Source organism: Drosophila suzukii, chromosome 3 (assembly GCF_043229965.1).
Source record: "Drosophila suzukii chromosome 3, CBGP_Dsuzu_IsoJpt1.0, whole genome shotgun sequence".
Taxonomy (NCBI): Eukaryota; Metazoa; Arthropoda; class Insecta; order Diptera; family Drosophilidae; genus Drosophila; species Drosophila suzukii.
The window spans coordinates 78,388,962-78,395,380 of record NC_092082.1 but is presented as its reverse complement, the minus strand read 5'-3'; positions in this window follow the sequence as shown (position 1 = coordinate 78,395,380).

Here is a 6,419-nt window from a genome sequence, read left to right as displayed (position 1 = left end):
TTTGGTAAGGATCATCAATTTTTTAGAAAGTGATACTAAGTCTGGCGCGTTGGTTTCATAGGAAATTCCAAGTTCCACGTAAGATGCGCTTCAAAATTCTCCTTCAAATAGTATATTAGTATATGGGGTAAAATGGTAGAGACAGATGGAAGGCAGATATGTGGAAGTCGGGGAAAATGACTGGCGGGGGTGGAGTCGTCCTCGCTTGACAACTACAACCGACCCATTCCATCCCATCCCCCGACTTGCCAGTTGTCGGGTTTTATCTCTGGACAATTTCGAGTGCAATTGTTTGAGAGTTGCCTCGTTGGTCCCCGCGGGACGTGTTGTCCCATTGAAATGCCTTTGAAATCGTGTTTCTGTGGAGGAAGGAAGCCGGAGTCACCCAAGCATGTAGCTACAAGACTGAGACTGGGAATGGGAATGGAAATGGGGATGGGAACGAGCATGAAAAGGGAAACTGCCAGTGCACGTACAGATGAAATTCGTCTTCCAAGAAGTTCTGGGGCAAGGGAACGTAGCCACGTAGAGCAACTCAGGCCTCCGATCGCGAATATTTCCATATCCATTCGCATTTCCATTTGCCGCCAACAGAATTCCCAGGGAAAACGCGGCCGGCACAAGTTTCTCGATTCCGTGGAAGTGACAGAATCGCCAGCATTTGCTCCACATTTGTCTGAATGAATGCGACTTCCGCAGGGAGCAAAACAGGCCCCATATGGTACTGGTATAGCCGACGACCCTGAGCAGCTCTTACATATATTTATTATCGACACTTATATGTGCTCTCCCGTTACTGTCCCAAATAAAATTGGCATTTCTTCTTTGCCAGATGGGTTCTGAAAATGCTTAGAAATGCGCACATATGAATATTTATAGAGCCGTGCATGTGGCACACACCTTTGCCGAAGTTTGTCGCCAGCTATTTGAATGCCAAAAATATAATTTTACTTTAGAGAGCATTTTGTTAGAGGTACCAATTATTTTATATTTGAATTGTGTTCATAGACAGTTGAAAAAATAACGACAATTCGCACTGCCACATTTAAAGTTGAACATTTTATTTAATTGCATCGTCAAATTCATGGCTCTAATTTTGCCTCATTAAATTTATTTAAAATCGCCGGCTTAAAAGTAGCTATTCATTTTAGTAGTCTAATTAATTGCTGTTAACTAAAGTATAATACCAATGATGATGGATTATAGCAGTTTTTATTTTATTAAAATATCAGGTGGTGATTTACCTAATCATTACTTGAATACTTAAAAATATTTATGGATGTAGTAAAAATGTTTTATAAGTCTTTTATAAATGCTTTAAAGTATACATATTTTCTATTTTATATTTTTATGATTTTTTGACTTAGTTCATGCGCAATTGAGTTTCATGCACAAAATGATTTCTGGACAGAAAGCTTTTACCCATTATTTTCTGTCTGGGTACATATGTACATCCTATATCCTCGTAGAACCCCAACCAAAACCCCAAGGAAGGCTGCTCCACGTGCTCGACGGGATTAGTTGGGAGCCAATTTATTTTATGTCCCCCGGCACAAACATAATCATGTCTAATTTTGTTTACTTTCAAAAATGTGCGTGCGTGAGTCTTTCCATGTCACTCAGATATAGATACATACAGACATCCAGAGTTTTCGGGGGGCTGTTTTCAGAGTTTGAGTTTTGGGTCAGGGAGTAGGAATGGGAACGAGAACGGGGACTTTTCCCGGCCCAGGGTTTCCTGCAGCGACAATGTTCATTAACTAAATTTAGAGTGCGGCGGCTGGGGAAATTACACATTTTCGCGGAGGAAAAGTTACGCAATCGAACCGGGGGAGCGAACTGAAATCAGGATGGTGGGTGGTGCGGGAGTCCTTGGGCCATTTTGCACTTGAATCCCATTTCGAGGCACCCCACCCACACTTCCCTTTCCTGCAGGACGAAAACCCTTGGCGAATGGGGTGTGTCCGTGTGGTTGGGAGATGCGTGAGGCTTGTTTTAAAATTGCGTGTTTTCTGTTTGGAATCGGAATTGAAATCGTTCGGGTTGCTTGATGGGTGGGTGGGTTTGCGTGCCAAAGTGATTACGCAAAAGGAAAGGGCCAAAAAGGGTTCCGAAATTGTATTTCATTCTGGGGAAATCGCAACTGGAATGCGAATAATTTGAAACAAAAGTTGTCAGGGCAGTCACAAAATGGCGGCAATTAAAATGTTTAATGAAATTTGGCCAAAGCGCCGTTTTGCAGCAAGGAATTTCCCGAAGACGCAGGCCTTTCAGATATTTTAATTATCTCGGCGTTTGTTTAATGGCCTCTCTAACCCCCGACAGCTGTTTGAGGAGTGGGGGGAAAAAGGGTGATTCGGAAAAGCGGTGGCAAGAGCCATCTCATCCATATGCATGTTGGCCAAAAGCAGCTGGAATATGCGGTTTTCAAGCCAAGCCAACGTCATTGCAGTCGGAGTCGGAGTCGTGAAATCGGATTGCGTGTAGCCCATAAATCTGTGATTTTAATGCGCGTTATTAAATTGCAAACAGCCGCAGTCGCATTCGAATTCGAAGTCAGAATCTTAAACTCAGAGTCACTCGGCAGTGGCGGGCCAATAAAATGCAATTAATATGTTCCGCCAACCTGCAACAAAGTTCAGCTCTTGAAGCTTGCACAAAATGCTCCACGAGGATGAGGATGGGGATACGGATATTGGATGGGGAACTGCAATCCACCGATCCTGTCATCTTCGACTCCATTTTGCGCGCATTTCGATTAAGTCTGTGCCGGGAATTTGCATTGTAAATTAAGGCTCGGATCCAGTGATGTTATGGCCGATATGGGCCACTCCCCCAGATATCGAGGGGCTTGGAACTGGGGAACTGAGGAACCTCCGACCGGGTTCGTTATCGGCCGGCGCAAACAAGTCACGTCGCCTAATTTATGCGACGGCAACAGCGACGGCCAAAGCTAAAATATTCGAAAAACGTGTCTTTCGATTTTTAATGGCCGCGCATAAATTTCAACATTAAGACTCGTAATAACTTCATTACACGAACTATAATTCTGTTTCTTTTTTTGGTCTTTGTTCACTTTTCGCTTGCCGACGGCACTCAAAAAGTCAAGTTTTACTTTGCCGTTGGCTGGAAACAATATTGAAATCAAGGCTCATCTGCATTTCGCATATATTTTTTAGTCACTCATGTGAAAGGAAATGTCAATTTCAAGTCAAGCCACCTACGCAAATGATGTGTGAGCTATATACTTTAATGGAATTAACGAAAGAAGCCTGGGAAGAATCAAAAAGACATTTTTTAAGAAACCTTTGTTCAGATAAAGATAAAGATAAAAATAATAGAAAACTTTTTGTGTCTCTTATGTGCCTGGGAAGAATTGAAAAGACATTTTTAAATACGCATTGTACAGCTAAAAGTTGAAATTAGCTCAAAACATATTGTGTGTCTCACAAATTGAAGTAAAAAGATAAAAAACCAAACTTTATTCTTATAAAACTTACAAAACCTAGATATCTATTTAAACTACAATTGTTAAAAAAATGTTTAAGGCAATATTACCTGGTGAAACTATTATATATGTTGTAAAATATAAAACTAAGATGTTTAATTTGTGCTTAAAATAAAAATAGCACCCGCATTAACACTTTATTAGGGAATCCGTAGGATATTAAAAGAGTTTTATTATTTATAAAAATTTTTATTGGTTTTGCATATATTAATGATTGTAAATCAAGTGTTAGCTAACAGTTGCAAGTAAATGGAATATTATTAAAAACACCAGCTGTAGTTACTCATTATTGAAATATTTCCACAAGAGGGAACCTAAAATTAAGTTTTATCTTAGTGAATTTATGGCCAATCGATCACTATTGAAATAACATTTGGCATTTTAGTTTGTACCATTTGATAAATGTTTATGCAATCACTCTGCGAAAGAAATAAAATTAGTACACTAATATTATTAAAGGTCGTCTAATGAGTTTTTAAAATGCACCTGAAGCTGGGTTAGTTTACGAGCATGAATAAGAAAATATGTACGGGGCATACCTATATAAAATATGTATTTATGCATTCGTGCACGCAGCTGACACGTGAGCTCCGCGCGGGACTTATCCGTAATCCCCATTGCTCCACAGAACCCCCGCCAGCAAATCCTGGGTTCCGAAGCCCAAAAACTTTGTGCTGGCTGCCACAAATCTCATTTCGTATGCCAGTCCGCCATCGTTTTTTCAGCCGCGCGAAGGGAAGGTAGAAGGGGGTAGCAGGGTAGCACTACAACAACAATGCGGAGGTGTTGATAGAATAACGCAGGGCGTGAATTTTTAGTCGAAATATTACGTATAACGCAGACACGTACGGAGCCCCGGGGTTATACATATTTAAGCCCCATAAAGGAGCGCGAAGGAGTGAAGGCGAGTGGAATGCCGCTGGCAATCAGTGGAGAAACTGCGATCCGACGACCGGGATAAATGCACATATTAAATTTGAAACGTATTTGGAATTTTTGATGAGTCCCAAAATGAGGTTGGTGGTGGGTTTTGGGTCTTGGATTCGGGATTTCGGATTCGGGATGGCGGCATATGGTCCAGATGGCGGACTGGGGCGGCAGGGGTTAAAAGCCACTTTCGATGCGCCATAGTTGTTGCCATTTTACTCTCGGTTTGTCGCTGCCATTTCCGCTGCCGTTGCACATGGAGCGTACGTTGAACCGGGCCAAGCCAAGTGTATCCGAGAGATACAGATACCAGATATTCCCCCCTTTTTAGCCGCCCCCCTTTTCGTTTGCCCGATTCGTTGCGGTGGCTCAAGATTGAGGACGGGGTCCCAGTTCCAGTCCCAGTTTCTGCCAGTCTCTCCATTTCTCCATCTTTCAATCTTTCCATTTACCCATCCGCTGTATCTGTATCTCAGGCAATGCGAATGGGAATGGGAATGGGAATGGCCATCGTGTGGGCACTCAACCCACTTGACGGCGCGACTGGAACTCATCTCGAATGCGCGCCTCTTATCCGATCCATTATTTCGATGGATTTATAGGCATGAAGGTTGGGCAGCCACTCGGAGTACCCCGACCACAGCCCCAATCCTATGCCATACCATCCCATCTTGACCAGTGTTTTCGTTGAATTTTTTATGCCTCTTTGCCGGTCCTCGAATATCGGACCTCCTCTTCGGCCGTTGTTGTCGAGGTGGTTTTATATTTCGTTATCTTTTCTTTAAACTTTTTCATGCCCTCGGTTAGATGGCATTTGAAGTTTTTGTGGTTATTAGTTGGCACTCCGTTTTGCTGAGCTCACCCAAATCAAAAGTGCTGAAAGTGTTTTTTTCGGAAGATATATTGGTATTAACTGATTAAGATTATTATGTTTAAATCGATAATAGTATTTGCAAAATGGAAAATGCTGTACAGATTTTAAAATGTATTATTTGTTTAAAAAATCGAATTATAAGTTTGTCAGAAAATAAATAAGCTTTGTTAAAACAAAATCATTTAAATCAATAAAATCGTTATTTTCGTTAGACCTTACGAATATATGATATTGAAAGAAGCTTAACAATTGCTCACTTTTACAGCAATAATTTTGTACAAATTCTTACAGAATTTTTACCCTCAGAATCAGATCCTTCTTGCCTCTAAGACTTCCATTGGTGCAGTGTAATTTACAACTGAAACTGACTCCGGAGGAAGAAATAGAGCGGTGGGGGAATATTTTAGAAAGTTACATAAGCAAACAATCCTTTTGTGTACAATATCTCTGGATCCGTTCCTATCTCGGCAGTCAGTCACCCTCAATGTGTTGCTCTAATTTCATTGTTCACGGTCTCTTTGCCATTGTTTGAGTTTTGAATATGCCGATGGATGGAATGTTTTTGGGATGGAAAACGGACTAAGGGCGAAAAGGGTTCTTTGGTTCGTCCAACCGTCGCCACCATAAATCAGTTGGGCATCGACTTCGACATCGACATCGACAACGGAGGGCAATATGCGTAAATGCAATAAAATCATAAAACGAATTGTGTAGAGGGGAAACTGGGATGCTAAACGGAAATTTTGAATCTCAGCTCGCGGCGAGGCGGGTCGAGAGTTGTACCGTTTTTGGGCCGACGCACGGACGGCTTTCTTTTTATGACCCGGGCGCGTTAACTGGACGCAAATAGAGCTCGACGGGGAGCTAAAATCGTAGGAGGGGAAGGAGGCGGGGGCGGGGTCGGGTCTTCGGGCTTGACATTTCTGTTGTATAAATATACAAATACATATTTTGATTTGGTGCGCGTGCAGAGGCCATGCCTATGCCCTAATTTCGGCAAGAGATACTTTTGCCTTTGAGATATTCTCGCATCCATTAGATACGGATACAGTCCGCAGGGTGGCCGTTCTACATTTTCTTGGACCTTTTTTTTCGGACACTGACTCTGCA